The sequence below is a fragment of the Dermacentor variabilis genome, chromosome 4 (genome assembly GCF_050947875.1).
Source record: "Dermacentor variabilis isolate Ectoservices chromosome 4, ASM5094787v1, whole genome shotgun sequence".
NCBI lineage: Eukaryota > Metazoa > Arthropoda > Arachnida > Ixodida > Ixodidae > Dermacentor > Dermacentor variabilis.
The window spans coordinates 35,743,409-35,760,319 of NC_134571.1; the positions used below are offsets into that span (position 1 = coordinate 35,743,409).

Genomic DNA, 16,911 nt, shown 5'->3' on the forward strand with positions numbered 1-16,911 from the left:
GTGTGCTCCACCGGCATTTTCGTGCGTTTCGCTCTGAACTAACCGGCAGCTGTCATGACACACCTCAGTGTGTTCGCGTAGAAGTTCGTCAGTCAAAAGCACTTCGAAATAGCTTTGCATACCTGCGTTGAAGGAGATAAGATAGAGACAGAATGATGAGGGAAAGGCCGGAAGGTTAATGAGGCTGAGGCCTGTTGGCTACCTCGCACTGGGAAAGGATATATAGAGGAAAGAAGAGGTTAGGAGAAGGACAGTAGAAAAGCTCACAAACGCACACACTCTCAAGTCCTTGTCGCCCTGTCCGTCATAAGTGCTCAGATAGACTTTGTAATGAACGAGAAGAAAGAGGGTTAACCGAGGGGTTAATCGTTCATTACATAACGAGGGTCTCGGATCCGGCAACATTGATGCCTTCAGATACCATGTGTGGGTTTACTGACCAGTTAGCTTAACCCAAAAAAGATCCCGTACTCGTGACCGCCTGCGGCAGAAAGGATGTTCCACATCCGCCGCCAAGGTTTGTGGATGGTGACGCTGGCTAACACTGCCAGGTTTACTTGTACTAGTAAAAACACAAATACCCAAGGAAGTGGACGAGGAAACGGCGCCGCGGTAGCTCAACTGGTTAGAGCATCACACGCGTAATTCGAAGACGTGGGATCGTTCCTCACCTGCGAGAAGTTGTTTTTTCATCCACTTTCATTGCCATTAATTTATCATTTCTTTAATTCGACTAGTAAGTACAATTTCCCCCATGTTGTCCTTGGCGTCTTTGTTTGTTGGCTTCTCAGATAGACTTTGAATAAAAGGAAAATCAGACATCCACCCGTTCGTAGCAATTGCTACAAAGGAAACCCATACGGGTTCCTCGAAAGAAAAGCCTCATAGTTGAAGAAAAATTCGTCCTGGTCCGGGAGTCGAACCCGGGACCACCGCCTTTTTTTTCTTCAACTATGAGGCTTTTTTTTCAAGGAACCCGTATGGGTTTCCTTTGTAGCAATTGCTACGGACGGGTGGATGTCTGATTTTCCCTTTATTCATTACTTCTCTCCACCTTGCGGGTTTCCGCAGAACTACTACGTCAATCAGATAGACTTTGTGCATCACAAATGCACGCTTTTTTGTGAGCCGCCTGTGTTTTCCTATTCTATTTCTTTTCTGCAGTTGATGCAATAGGACAGGTTCGTGCATTCATATGGAACCAGCAACCCCTTTATGTTTAACAAATTAAATTAAGTCACAAAATGTGGCAAAAGACACTGGATAAAGTCAGACAGCATGAACACAAAGCTCTTAACAAGAGCCCATCACGGTTGCGTAAGGAAATACACGTACTTCTATTTCATTTTTATTTGTTTTTTTTTATTTTTATTTGTCTACTTAAGAGAAAACATTTCGCCGGTCGAACTTCTCTAATTTCAATATTCATAGGCATGTGAAACGCAGGCATTCTCACACTACACAACCAATGAACGTATATCGAGAATTTTTTTTTTTCATTTAAGCGAGATGGCCGCCTTTTAGCCATTGAGTACAAAGCAGAATATTAGTAATTCTGATTTGTATTTTAGAAAATTAAAGCGATGAAATATTATAAATGAGACAGCAGCATGGCGTGAATTGTTGCAATATGTACGTGGGCTTTAGAAAAGCCGGGAGGCTAAGCACGAGGTCGCAGGATCAAATCCCGGCCGCGGCGGCTACGTTTCAAAACGGGCGAAATGCAAAAATACCCGTGTGCCGCGCATTGGTGCATGTTCAAAATCCCCTGGTGATCAAAATTACTCCAGAATCCCGCATTACGGCGTGCCTCATAGTGAAGTCATGATTTTGGCACGTAAACCCCCAGAATACTACAAGAGTCGGAAGTCCTAGTCAAAAATTAGTGCTAAATTCCAAAGCGGTGTGTAATAAGCATATATTAGATGCATGAATTTCGTCCGCTTTCCGTGTTTCAATCGCTCCAGTTTACAAAATTGTCATATCTTTTCTGGTTCCTGAGTCACTAAGCTGCAAGCTTGACGCTTAAGTTTTCTTAAATTTTGCAGCTTCCCACAAATTTTGCTTAACAAATCAAGTCCTAGGCAAGAAATATCCACTCCCCTGAAGTCCATAGATTCTATTTATTTGTTTTAAATGAAGCAGATCTCCTCAAACTGTCTGCAGTGACCACCAAGGAAACATATCTCCCCCTATACCATGCAATTGGCATTCATGTATTTGGTAGATTTGTGTCCAATTTATTATTCGAAACACATTGGTCCTTTCGAATATTTGCTTTCAATTCTAAAGTTTAGCTATTCTACCCCTTCTCGCTCATGTTTTCTTCTTTTTATCTCACAAAAATCAAAAAGCCACCACGAGTCAGATGAATGAACGCAAAAGAAGGGACAATGGTTCAAAAGACGGACCGTGCAAACTTGCACGCGTCATCGTGATGCAGGCACTAACGGGGCACAGTGGTCATTCTGTAGCGCTCAGCATCTCTGCGAAAAGATCCCCGCGCGAGTCGTGAGCCCAGGGCACATTTACGGACCGCGTGTTTGTTTCAGGGGCGAAGGCCCTCGGCCGCCGCTTAAACACGTTGAAAAACCTCTGTCTACACACGTTCGCGGTGCCGACTCCGCTCATTAATTAGACTCCCCCGCGAGCCGGCCCCAAAATCCCAAAGTTTGCGCTGAGGTAGTAATTTGTAACCGAGGCTTTTAGTGCGCTGTTTTTTACCGCGAATGTTTGACGGCGCTCCCTGGGACAGCGCTGCGAATGGGAGTGAGCATCTTACGCACTTTTTTTGCTTTTTTGACGGGTACGCTACTTACTTTTCTAGTGTCGAACACTCTCCTGTCATTAATTGTCCCTTGTCAGCATTTGTTCTGCTTGTTTAGTGTATGCAAAGGCAAATGTTATTAGGATAATCAGAATGAACATGTGACAGTACGGGGTGTCATTTGCAGTTAGGTGGTAGTGTAGTAATAATTTTCATAAATGAGACTTCTTGATCGACGAAAGTTAGGGAACATTAATTACTATTCGGCTAAATTCCTTGCATTAGATTACGCTAAAAGCATTTAATAAATTTTGTGCGTCTTGGCTACAATTCAAAGTAAACATTAAGAAGTCAATGTTAGCACCCTGCATTGTTCATTGTTTTCGAGATTGTACCATATATGATCTGTGCCATATAAGCACAAGTGTGATATATTAACCTGCGGCCGTATTCATAAACGACGGCTTCGGAAAGAGCGTTTCCTGGTTTATCAGAGCCTGGGCGCCTGCTATTCCCGATGGCCGTCTCCATCGACAACGCGACATTAAGCGGTGAGGACCATATAGTTATGTAAAAGAAACTTCATTATTTCTGGTCAAGACCATTTGCAACTTAACGTCGTTTCGCAAACATATGTATGCACCTGCAAAGGCAATTTGCGAACCCGAAATACTTGCTTGGAGCACTGCAGTTAAAGTTGTGAACACCTTTATTCAAATGCATCGCTTAATTCTAACAAGCCACAACGAACGCTGGCACAACATGCTGGAAACGCACGTCGTCAAACTGTCAACAACGCGGCCGGAACGCAGCAAAAGTTTCACCAATCCAGCTACTCGCACAAATCCAATTTAGTCCGACTGCGTGCAGAAAGAAACAGAAAGTGCGAAGAGCGCTATCTGGACAAAACGGTGGCAATACTTCGCGCGACAGGACTCGCCCGCGCCTCGCCCTCACCGAACGCACAGCCAACAAACCAACGAACCAACCGGGCGAGCTGATTAGAAGCGCCCCTCACGTATTCAGACGTCTCCTGGTAATACCTAACGCGGTTAGTGGACGAAAGATCTATAAGCCGGAGCAAACAAGCCCACTCACGTGATCCTTCTGGCCTACCGGGTCTCCCCCTTCACTCACATATGCGCACAAACGCTCGCCATCAGACACGCACGACCACGCACGAAAACACACTTTCACGCTTACACATACGATGAATACAACCACAAATAATACAGACGCGCAAACATACGCACACAAACACAGAGAGAGACAGACAGGCGAACAGGGTAGCCATATATACCCACACGCGCACACACAGCGCGCGCACACAAATAACAGGCACGCACACAAATAACAGGCACGCACACAAACAGTTGTGGAGCAACAAGCGTGCACGTACGCGCGAACCTCCCTTCTCTTTCTGCCAGCTCCGCACTGCATCAAGTTATGCATCACTCGATGTGACATCAACACGGCCAAGAAGTGCGTGTAGCGTCGCGAGCCGACCGGACGGACCCGCCCGCGGGCGCACGTACAGCGCAGCGCGCATGAATGCTGCGCCAGCGGACGCGCAGAAATGCGCGTGGCCTCCCTCGCGTCCGACTCGACGTTGCGTCGTCGTGATCCGCGCGGGATTCGTGACGGCCAGAGTGAAAAGGGGGGGGGGGGGGAGGTCGCGCGCACATTACCAGTGGGACAGCCTTCGTGGCTTGGCAAGCCATTTGGGACTCACAGCCGGAGACGTTAATTGCGGATCCATCGGACACAGGCACCCCTCCTCTCTGCGAACCGTCGGCCACCGTTGCACTGGGATTCCCTGCAATCGATTCGCTCGCACCACCCTCCCCCCCCCCCCCACCCTCCCATCTCCTGCCGAGCGCACGCGCCATCGCAAGACCTGCCATACGTATGTGTGTGGTCTGCCTTCTTCCCTCTCGTCTTTCTCTCTCTCTCTCTCACGTCTTTTCGGCCATACCTCTCCTTTTCCCTCCTTCTCCATACTGGCCATCCTTAAACACGCACGCACGCACGCACGCGCTCGCAGACAGTTTTCGCGGCACTCTATATACACAGACAGAAAGAGAAGCAGCAGAATGAAAGCAGGACCACAGAGGGTACGGCATGGCTTCCCGTCGAAGGTGTCGGGCCAGCTCCCTTGTGGTATCGTCCTGCGGGGAAAGTTTTTGTTTCCGGCCGAGAGAAAAGGCTCTCCTTGTGGAAATGGCCCCGGCGTTTGCCACCGAAAGGTCGTAAGGGGCCCGCCGAAAGGACCAATTTGGGACTCTCCTCGAATTAGGAGTGATTAGACCTCCAGTGGGGAAGCCAGGGAACGGTGCCCCCGCTCCTCGCGGCTCGCGCGACTGGCTGTCTGCCATTGACGTGGACTAGTGATGAGAATGGCTCGTCCGACCAGGAGCCAAGTGGAGCGTGCTTTGCTGCGCTTGTCTGTGCGTCCGCGTACGCCCTCTGCTTCACTCCTGTGTTATAAATGAATGTTACATGGTCCGGTATAAGTTGACGGCTAGCGTTATCAGCAGAGCAAACGCCAGAAAGCTCTTCAAGCAGTCATTAAGCGATGGAAATGGCGCATTGGTCTTAATGCTCTCATATCCGTTCTGTCTAAGCAGTATGCAACTGGGAAAAAGAAAGAAATGCAATGAAAAGAAGAGGGAAAAAAAACCATTTGCAAGATCCCGATTCTGGCAAAAGTACTGTCTCGTTTTGTTTCTGTGCTTTAGTTTAGCACTAACTACATGTTATTAATTATGCTCCACGTCGGGAGAGTAATTCTACCTCGAAAAATGTAACGTGGTGGGCTGAAGCTAGAAATCACACTCCATCTTTGTCAAATTAAAGTATCGTTCCTTAATTGCCGTATAGGAGACTCCGCTGCTCTAATGAGAGCTCACCCACGCGCAACAGGCACCTCCAACGTGCAGATGAACTGGCGTGCGCGCGCCGACGTTCATATGCATGCAGACTCGATGAAGACGTTCGGTATCGGCCGGGTCAATGCGATTATTCACGTAGTGTATCACGCGTGCACGCAGTATTCGAAAGCGCATAAGCGCGTTTTAGGGAACGAATAGGAATGCTCACATACCACGTTGCATTGCCGAATTGCGCGCTTTCATCTCACGGGCCATTGCGTTATCTTTATCACATTAACACGTATGTCCATCTCAAGACTGCTAATTACCTTCGTGCGAGATATCGATAGAGCAAATAAGGACGAAAATGCTTTGTTACATAATATGGCCGGACGCCCATATTCAAAAAGCAGTTCATGGTGAGACGCCCTGGATAGATGTTAAAGTGAATGTATCACTGACGATGCTGGCCAAACGAACAACGAAATTTTCCTACGCACAAAAAAAAAAAACGTCTAAGTTTAAGCTCTGGCAGCACTCAAGAAATAATAGAGAACATGAGAAATGAAGGCAGAGAGGTTAACCAGATTAATTATCTGGGCGGCTATTCTGCACTACGGGATTGGAGAAGTGCAGAAAAGACGAAGACCGAAGAAGAGCAGATACGAATAAAATGGGGCTTCACAAGCGCGATGAAAGAAACTGACAGCACCTATATTTTTTGCAACCAGTCGTAACGCTTTCATGTATGCGCTGGCACTTTCAGAACAACTCGAGCTGAGTTATTCTTGTATCACGGTTCAATGATTTGGTTTTCCATAAGGCGACGGTTGTCAAGCTTCTCGATAGTGATGCAGTGCACTTTTTTTTCTTTGTGCTCTGAAATATGGACAATAGCACAAAACGTGCGCAGTTGTCTTTTCGCACCCACAATGGTCCCATTCTGGACTTCTTGCTATTCTGACGAGGCAGGATTAGGTATTAGGGAATGCTTCTGCAAGCCAAAGACGGCAAAGGAAACTTATCTCCCGTCAGGCACAAGGCACAAGAAAGTCGTAATAGTATGGGGGACAAGCTTTTCCGGGGTAAGCCCACATACACAGCATAGTCTATGACACATGTGTTGCTCTCTGAAGCATGCTGACGGTGCACTGATGAGCGCGCACGCACCCTCTCCTGGAGGAGCCGCTGCTACGAGAGCTAGTGATTATACTGCTTACAAAGCTCCGCCGTTAGTTAAGTAGGCCAGTTTATTCAAGCGCTTCGTTTTTCTCGTCCTCGGGAATTTGATACTTATCGGCGATCCCATAGCGTGGCAGAAGAGCCCTTAAATATGGCGAAGTACACGAAACGAAGGCATCCGGTTGTCTTCGCTATTGACCGATTCTCAAAAGAATGTCTTCAATCAAAAAAGGAAGAAAGGTGCATCGACTGGACGTAGCAGAAAGCTACAAAGGAAAGACCCATACGGGATCTCTGTAAACCAAGCAACCACAGTCAACAACAAAAGCAAAAAAAAAGAAAAGAAAATTGGCCTTTGTCATAAGATGAAAGTCGGCACTAGACATTTCCTGGAGCAGAGCCTGTGATTATCAGTGCGAGGGCCCATCAGTCGACAACTCAACGTCCGCTAACCTAAAGTAGCGACATAATTTACTGCGGAAGCAAACTGCACATAAAGGTGAATCCATTACATGAAAGTTGGCACTTAACATGAAACATATTATGTTCCTTCTTTTCTTCTTGCGAACGTCGTCAGAGGCTCGAGCGGCGCTCCGCCTAAGCATATCACCAGGATCGGCCAATCGCGAGCGGTGTATAATAATAGCGGAATAGAATCGAGCGAAAGGATGCCGTGTACCAGTCCTGCATTTGGTTCTGATGCAAGCTTTATCTTTCATGAATGTCAACCCACTTTTCGGGCGTCCACGAAATTGGTTTCGCACATTCGCACCAGATGCGCCTCTTATTGAGCATGCAAACGCGCACGGAGACGCACTGATCCCCCTCTCTACAGAGGAGTGACGGAGGCTGTGCTACATTGCAGGCCCGAGTAAAGGAGAAGGCAATGCAACAGCAGCTGCGACCGGAGGCTGCATATGCTCTAATTTATGGATACTCGAATGGCTGTCCGATCAGGTTTCCTTTGATGAATTTCTTGTCTTCTCTCATTTATATTCTAGCTAGACAGCGTTTACCAACATAAAACAAATAACCACATTCTATGCTACACGAGCCGCACGATATCTAATGGAGCACCAACAATAGGCCACTTTGGTAGAATGCCTCTTATATATTAGAAGGGAACAAATAAATTCGGCCGCTATCTTCTCAGTGTGCCTTTGATTGGCTGTTATGAGCAGGGAAAGTGTGCTGTGGAAAAAAAGAAATACAACAACAATCTATTTATAAATTTATCAGAATTAGCTTGCATAAACAATTAGGTCGCGTTTCCGCATCCACCATCTTGAAACATCTGAAGTTTTCCTCTCTGTACGTGTTAATCTTAGGCAGTCATATTTTTATGTTTACAGCAGGAAGATCCAGCCTTAGTGACACTGCCCTTAATGAGCAGCTGTAGATAGGAACTTAAAAGAGAGAGAGAGAGAAAAGAAAACTGGATAAATTAAATGCACGGAGATTAACCAGGTCTGATTGGCTACTATGCACTGGGGAAAGTAGAAAGAGGAGGGCAAATTAAAACAAGGAATGAAAGTGAACAGTTTATGTGCACTTGAGCCGCCGGCACAATTGAATTCTCAGCGCTGTGTCGCAGATGGTTTCTCAATCTGGATTCATCCATTCATTCACCCATCCTTCCACCCACCCACCCACCTAACCAGCCATCCATTCGTTCGCCCGTCCGTCCGTCCATCCATCCATCCGTCCCTCCCACCCGCCAATCAATCAATCTATCTATCTATCTATCTATCTATCTATCTATCTATCTATCTATCTATCTATCTATCTATCTATCTATCTATCTATCTATCTATCTATCTATCTATCTATCTATCTATCTATCTATCTATCTATATCTATCTATCTATCTATCTATCTATCTATCTATATCTATCTATCTATCTATCTATCTATCTATCTATCTATCTATCTATCTATCTATCTATCTATCTATCTATCTATCTATCTATCTATCTATCTATCTATCTATCTATCTATCTATCTATCTATCTATCTATCTATCTATCTCGCTTTGCAACCCGTCCGCAACATTGCACCACTTACAGAATGCCACAATGAAATGCGAGAGCACATTGCATAGGGTTAAGAGGCAGGGGGACAACATTGCGAGGGGGACAAGATGCAGTAGGAAACTCGTTAGCAATACAAGTAGTAACTATGTGAAATCAAATGGAAAATGAAAGTTTATTTAAAATGGAATGCACAGTGCTCAGCAACTCAAACGTGATCTTAGGACGCATGGCTTCTGCCGTTTCTTGCGCCACCGGTAGTCGCAGGGGATTTCGAGGTGATGCATGTTGGTATACGATATAAGCGAGTTCCTTTGTGGGGCCTTTTCACGGCGTTTGGCCTCCAGGTGATCACCCAACGCTCTTCGGTGACGGAAACAGCGCCGGCCTACATGTAGTCTAATTACCGTGCTTAAATTGCTGAGCACTGTACATAAATACACAAATACATGTGAACGACAAAAAAGAAAAAGAAAAGAAATAAAGAAACGCCGGCTCTTCAGTTCATTCGCCATACCGCCCTTCCTGCGTTGAACCACACATCCGCTCCACTCAACAGAACTCAGCCTGACCTAAAGAAGTGGCGAATGTCAACCGAGTGACGACGAAAGGGCCAATATAGTGAGGGGGGAGGGCAGGGGTAGGAGGCACTCCGCACGAACTTGCCGTCTCATCGAGCGCCGAGGAAGGTCCAATTCCAGAGGCTCTCCGAATTAGGACTGATTAGGTTTTTTTTTTTTCCAGAGTAGGGAGAGAGACGAGGCGGTTGCCGCTGACACGCCGCTAACGAGGAGTCTGTCGGACCTCAGCTCCCTGCGCGCGCAGTGCTGTGGTGCTGAGACCACCGGCCCATGAAGACGTACCGCGGGAGGGGATTTCGCGCCGAGTCCCGAAGGGCTCTCTACAAGGGCCATTACTGGTAGAGCCGGCCATGCATTATTTCCACGTCGCGTCGACACTTGCCCCGCGATATCGGCCAGTCTGGCGCGGGCGGTGGCCGAGGCCCGTGATAATGTTCCGGAAAACAGCCACTGCGCAACTTGTCAGAGCGAATTACTGGGAAAATGTGACCTCAATGCAGTTAGAGAGCCGGAGAAAGTTCACCGGAACACGGAAGTACTAAGCATTCGCTTGAATGAATGAGCGAAATATTGTTATGTATTCATGCCTGAAATATATATATATATATATATATATATATATATATATATATATATATATATATATATATCTTAGTTGTCGTTTAGCTCGCCCTTTATAAGGCAACTGAAGGTTGGAGTAATTAGAACATTGCAAAGGTTGTGTAGCAAATTTATCTCAAAGCTTACTACTATATATATATGTGTGTGTGTGTGTGTGTGTGTGTGTGTGTGTGTGTGTGTGTGTGTGTGTGTGTGTGTGTGTGTGTGTGTGTGTGTGTGTGTGTGTGTGTGTGTGTGTGTGTGTGTGTGTGTGTGGACGGGATAGGGACAGCGGGGAGCTTAAACGGATAAGATTCTGGTTTGCTACCCTGCATTGAGGGGAAGGGTAAGCGGAAATAAGAGGCGCATACAAAAAGCAAAAGAACCAAAAAAAAAAGGAAAAGGTGAGGAACGTCCATGATAATTACAGTCTCTCCAATAGCCACTTGAACGTAAATGTTTCAAGAGTGCCTTCACTGTCTTGTAGTTTGACGACTGTATAGGTCGGTGTTCCAGGACTGTCTTCTCCGAAAACGGCCGGTCGTCAAGACGCGCCAGCGTGGTCGCGAGTGACCCCCTGTGTGCGCTGTAGCTAGAGCATTTGTAATTCTCTAGTGATGAAAATTTTACCTGGGATAGAAAATGACACTTTCGTTCGAAGACGAAGTATTGAAAGCGAAAGCAAGGTTAAAGCTGCAGTGGAGTTGCCCTCACGGTGTACGAATACGATGATGGGACATGACGTGACCCAGCGTAGTTTGCAATTGCTGCAGCGCAGTGGGAAATGCACCCTTGTAGGTACTAGGCGCGTCAGAGTGTGGCGTGGCGTTTTACCGATGTTGCATCCCGCTTATGCATGAGATGAGAGCGATGGGAAAACGCCGGCGTTTTTCAGCAGCCAATGAAAGCATCAGATAGGCTTCGCTTGGACGTTTACGGCCCGGACTTCTAAGACCAGCGTATGCACCACGGCGTGATAAATGCACACGGCTGCTCAATGGGAACCACACCGTGGCGGGAATTCACACTAATGTGTGTGTGCAAAACACATACTGGCGAAACGTGTGTGCGTGCGTGCGTGCGTGCGCGCGCGTGTGTGCGTCCTTATTGTCCTCTGAATGTCGGCTTTATCCAACTCGGAGCACGTTTTCTTTTAAAGCGAAGCTTCCTTTGCCTCTTCTCCCGACTTTCCGGGAGCTGATGCTGCTGCTGGTGTGAAATTGCTTGAGCGCACCGCTGGGTTCCTTGCAACACCACCAGATGCCGCTGACCTCCTCGCATCCCGGCCGGAGCCGCAGCGGCAGCGTTTCACAGTTTGTGTGCGTGGAGCCGCGTTTACATGAATGGTACAACAGGCGCGTCGCATTGCATCCCATCAAATTTCTAGGGCATCGCATCCATGTAAACGGGGCTAATGCACTAGGAAAGCGCGTCACATTAATGAGCCAGACAGTGGTGAATTGAGACGCGTAAATCGACTTTCACAGTGCATGTAAACACGATTACATCGCATTAGGAAATATGGAAAATTCCTATGCGACAAAAATACAGGTGCTGGGCTAGGAGGATCTACCCTGGGCTGTGGAGGTCGAGTACTGGGCTGGAATCGATTAAACATTACAATCGTCATAGCCTGCAGAGAGTGCTAGGAACTGGCGCCTCAACAGCGTGCTGGCCACGTATGAAGAAGGCGTGCGTAAACGTGCGCCTGAAAAATGGTTGCAAAGCATGCACGCAGAGTCGAGGACACCCAGGCCCGAAAGAATCGTCGGGCGGAACAGGGTCGTCTTGGCTACGCAGCGAAATGTGGGGCTGACCACGAATGTATGTATGAAATGCACATATGCAATTACAATCATTAACTTATTTACGTACAGCCCCATAATTCAGTTAAAATCTAACACTTCCGCCACGATGCGATGTGCCATGTGAGGCAATGCTAGTGCTCAATCCTCTCAGAGATTAGGAACAATGAGGTATAACCACGCCTCAAGCGCAGGCACATCTCCCTGTGTGTTCTGGGGACTATGCAGACAAACAGCTGCGGTGCACACAAGGTAACCTTTCGCACCAACTCACCACTTTCGTATTCAACTAGACGCTGAAGAAATTACACATTCGCCACCAACATCGCCGCTAATTATCGACAATCAACGCAAACAGCCTACAAAGCTTTGCTTACATCGATTAATACAGTGCGTGGGGCCCACAGATTTTTTCATAATAATTTACTAAGAGGATTTTTTGGGGCTCTCCTCCACTTATTGCCGCACTCTTAAATTCTACCCGAGTCTACGTTTGAGTGAAATGGAACAGGCATTTCTAAAATTTCCTAGAGTAAGGGCAATATAAAGTAGAATATATTCCCGCGGAGACCTTCAACCAAGTCAGAGGGCCAAACTATCCTCCTTCCCTGTTTGACTCACTAGTATGGGCAGAACACGCCTTCCGGTAGTAAAGGTTTCTGAGTAGAGCGCGATAAGGAATTTGCGATTGGGAGCGGGCGATAGGAAATTGGGAAAGTGTACAAGAAATGCTGACCGAGGTCCTAGCCATTCTGTGAGCCGAAGTACAAATGATAAGTATAGACAGTCTGTTGTCTCGACTACCCTATAGAAGTGGAAGAAAGAAAAGGGAACGTGAAATGTCTCATCTTGCTTTCGACATACCCGAACTTTCGTTCGCTCTGTGGCGACGCGCTAAATTTGCTCCGGGCAAAGACTCTGTAATCGCGGTTCCGATGATCTTTGACTCTGGACGACCGTTTATCTTTGGCCGGAAAAAAAAAAGGAAAAGGAAGGGAGTGTTCGGAGCGGGTGGAGAAAAGCTTCTTCTTCAGCCAAGCTCGCCTGCATCCCGGCGTCCTCTTCGGTCCCGCCCTTCTCTCTTCCCCTAAGAAAAGCACACTCCATTAAGAAATCGAACCTCGACGCTCGCCGTTGCTGCAGCCTCGATTAGCTTCCCAGGGAGCAGCCTTACGCAGTTGCTTTCGTACCACCCACTCTTTCTTTCTTTCTTTCTTTCTTTCTTTCTTTCTTTCTTTCTTTCTTTCTTTCTTTCTTTCTTTCTTTCTTTCCGTCTATTTTTCCCGACCGGCCCGGGGCTGTGTGGCATCTGAATTGCTTCCCGGTCTGCTTGTATTTGCGCCGTGAGACTTCCTTCTTAAGCACTTTAACGTTCAGCTACACGCGGAGCCTTCCCGGCGCGCCTTCGGCGGCCGCGCCCGGCCGTTCCCTTTGTCTGGTGGAGAGCTTCGTGAACGAGATTTGGCTCCCGACTTCCCCGCTGAGTGCGGCCCGTTTTCCCCGGCACTCGTGCTACAAGTCGCCGCAACGCCAACGCAGAGAAGCGAGAGCGCCGCATTGCGGAGTCGCGCATGTATACGCAGCAACTCAAACAAGCGCCGAAATGTTATCTGCCTGCGGCAGTGCTGCGCTATATCGGCAATTCTCGGGAACGATGTTTCGGCGGCGAACCCACTGTATTGCTTTCCTGACATTTAGCCATTGTAGCGCCTCTTCCACCTGAGTTAAGGAACAAAAGAAAGAAATAAGATACGACGGCTCCCACGCTTTACGAGGGGAGTCCGTGAGCGATGCTTTCTTCGATATTTGCGCAATTCTTAGAGGATATGTTATGCGCACACGTAATACTAGTGACGAATATATTTGCACAAAATACACGCACACGGAGTGCAAATTTATGCAAGCGCAACGCTAATGACCCAAATTCATTGCAGTGGTTTTTCGAATGTATCGCGATAAAGCAAATGTTATCAATGAGCGTTCTGTTCTGCTAGTTCTACTTGTCTATTCGGGCTCCTATTTAGTGGCACATAAGTGAAATTCGTTGAGTGAGTGTCAGATTTGATGATGAATATCATCTCGTAACAGAAGCACTCTTGGAGAATCAACGCAGTCTTGAAATACGGTTGTCTTAACGTTTTAAGTATATCATAATGGCGAAAATAGTAAAGTTATAATTAAGAAGCTTTTGTTAATTATGTGTTTGATGACTCGGACTTGCTGCGAAAATTGTGTCCACCAATGCACATAAACCATCTGTGCAAGCAGCCTGTTTTTTTTATTATGATCATTATTGTTATGTGATGCTCAGGAAATATAGCATCTTTAATCGGCACCTGCTACCCCTTTTGACATAGGGTTGTGCTAACAATGAAGTCCACAAATATGTAAAAGAAATCACTTAAAAGTACTAAAACTGAAAGTCAACTCCGAAACACAGGGCACTAAAGTCAAAACAACCTTTTGTCACATAACTCCACTAAAGTTACGGAATAAGAAAACACTGAATAGGTTCAAACATAGGCACATGAATCCAGGCATTGAATGGGCCCACAGACGGGCCAAAATAAAAATGAGTGAACTTATCACAGATGAATACTCTGCTCAATAGTTTCCGAGAATGTCGCGCTCTTCGATAAATTTTTCATAGGCATTAACACTCGTCTTTGGAATGAATATGCAGGCCATGGACCTAACATCGTCCTGATACTGCTTTTAATCAAAATAGAATTAGTTTAACTTTGAAGACCTTGTATATCACACTGTGATTATGAATACATCATAGCAGATTATGTTTGATCTCTGGGGTGTTATACGCGTCTGATATTTCTTGCTTTCTGATTTTTTATTCATTTGACAGTGATTTGTCTTCCGGGTTGCCTTTTGATGTTTGGGAGAGCGGCGTCCCCTACCGCTCAATCGTATACGCGCTTTGTTCGTGATTGTCTCTCTTTCGCTTTATCTCCCCCTTCCACTCTCTTTCTCTTTTTATTCCCCTTAACCCCCCCCCCCCCCCTGCGGAGTAGCCAACCGGATCTACCTCTGGTTAACCTCCCTGCCTTTTTCTGCATTCTTTTCTCTTGGGAGAGCCGGCCCTTCCATGACCCACTTTTCTCAGTATCCAATAATTTATTAAAGAACAACATAACGTCGACTTCAATTATCATAGCTATGATACTTACATTTCTTCTTGTTGTTACTCGCCGACGAATAATTATATATAACGTTCTAATACAGGTACATGGTATTGCTGCTTGACCATATTTTAGACGTTACTTCGGCACGTTCTTTTTTCTTTTCTTCAAGTGTTCACGGTAAAGTAGCTAAAAAAGCATAGACGCATGTGTTTATAATGTACAGTGATGAATAAAAGCAAATAAACTGAGAGGTAATTAAAATGGAAGCTCCTTAAGTTTTCTCTGTCTAAAACAATATTTGGCTTAACGGGCTGGACGTCTAAAGATTGCCTATCTCGCGCGCTCCTTCTTGCGTTATCGAAGGGGCGCGTACTCTAAATTCTTAATTCGGTCTTTGTTTCGGTGTTATTATTCTCCTCTAAACACAAAAAATAACTATGGCATATGCTCGTAAGCAAGCTCAGTTGATTAAAGCACATGTTGCCTGTCGAAGGAGATATTATAGACAGGCAAATATGCACGCCATCCTTATTGCCTAGATGATTAGCATAGCTTATTCACCACTGCTTCTCACCATTGAGATTCCAGTAAAGTGAAAAAGTTTTTCTCGCTACGTGAGGCATAATAGACAGTTTTGTGTTTGCGTGCAGGTGTGTGTGTGTAAGTTCAACGAAGCTACTGGTGTAAGGACCTAACTTTTTTTTTTTCTTCATGATTTCGGCAGTGTGCGGCTCTACACGAATAAGCCACTTGCACTTCGATTTTCCGCCCGCATATGCAAAAATAAAAAGCTTTATTTCCGCCATTATAACGGCACGCTATATGACGTCTGTTCTCATATGCGCTTGTCGCTATTATTCATTCGTGTTGCTGTCCCCACTGCTAGCACTCAGCGCGTCGCCGTATTCAAAGAGCCAGTCGTCTTCAGAGTCGTCTATAAATGACAGCTATTGTCAGTGCTATTGCTTTGGCGTGGATATTAGATGGTATCTATTGTCATTCCGTAGCTGCATCCATCACGAAGATTACGCCACCGTATGCGATAAACAACTATTTGCCAGTTTTCGTATTCTTAACCTTTTCTTTTTTCGGATATTGGATCGCCAAATGTGCTATTCAGCCCCTACACGAGTGTGACTCTTATTCTACCATCGTCTTCACTAAAACAATTGAGCTCACTCCTGTTGTACGAGAGATGCAGTAGCCACGTACACATATACATTGACGGATTGACAACATGGACCAGTTCTGGCGATGCTGTGTTTATACCGACAAGAGGAAGAAAAGAAGTATGGGTTTTACGTGCCAAAACCACGTTCTGATTGGAGGACTCCGGAAATTTCGACCACCTGGGGTTCTTTAACGTGCACCTAAATCTAAGTACACGGGTGTTTTCGCATTTCGCCCCCATCGAAATGCGGCCGCCGTGGCCGGGATTCGATCCCGCGACCTCGTGCTCAGCAGCCTAACACCATAGCCACTGAGCAACCGCGGCGGGTGACAAGAGGAAGAATACTGCGATTCAAGACGTCAAATGTCATGACATCCACGGCTGCAGAACTCCCGGCTCGGCGCAGTGCGCTTCAGATTACTGACACAGAGAGTCCTGCTACGTGGGCCGTATTTTCCGACTCGAGACCGGCTTTACGCAGCATGCAGTCAGTTCTCCGACAGGGAGCTCACGAACAGCTAACATACGAAATAATCAAACTTCACCACGATGTCAAAGAGGAAGACCACGAAATTATTTTCCAGTGGCTGCCTGGCCATTGCGGAATCAGCGAAAATGATGAAGGAAACAAAGCTCCCCGAGAGTCACATGAAGAACCGACACCACAATCGCGTTCCTGTTTCCGGAACAGACACTGTAAGGCAGCTTCGTCACCTGGCGCGCGAGCTCTCTTTAGCAGAGTGGAACACCCCAAATAGAAGACGCACC

At 46.5% G+C, this 16,911-nt stretch overlaps 1 protein-coding gene across 1 annotated transcript in view; it reads left to right on the forward strand.

Annotated features, from left to right (window-relative positions):
• LOC142578183 (cell adhesion molecule Dscam1-like) overlaps nucleotides 1-16,911 on the forward strand; it is an 83,148-nt gene that overhangs the window by 14,551 nt on the left and 51,686 nt on the right. The gene's annotated exons all lie outside the window — the stretch shown is intronic.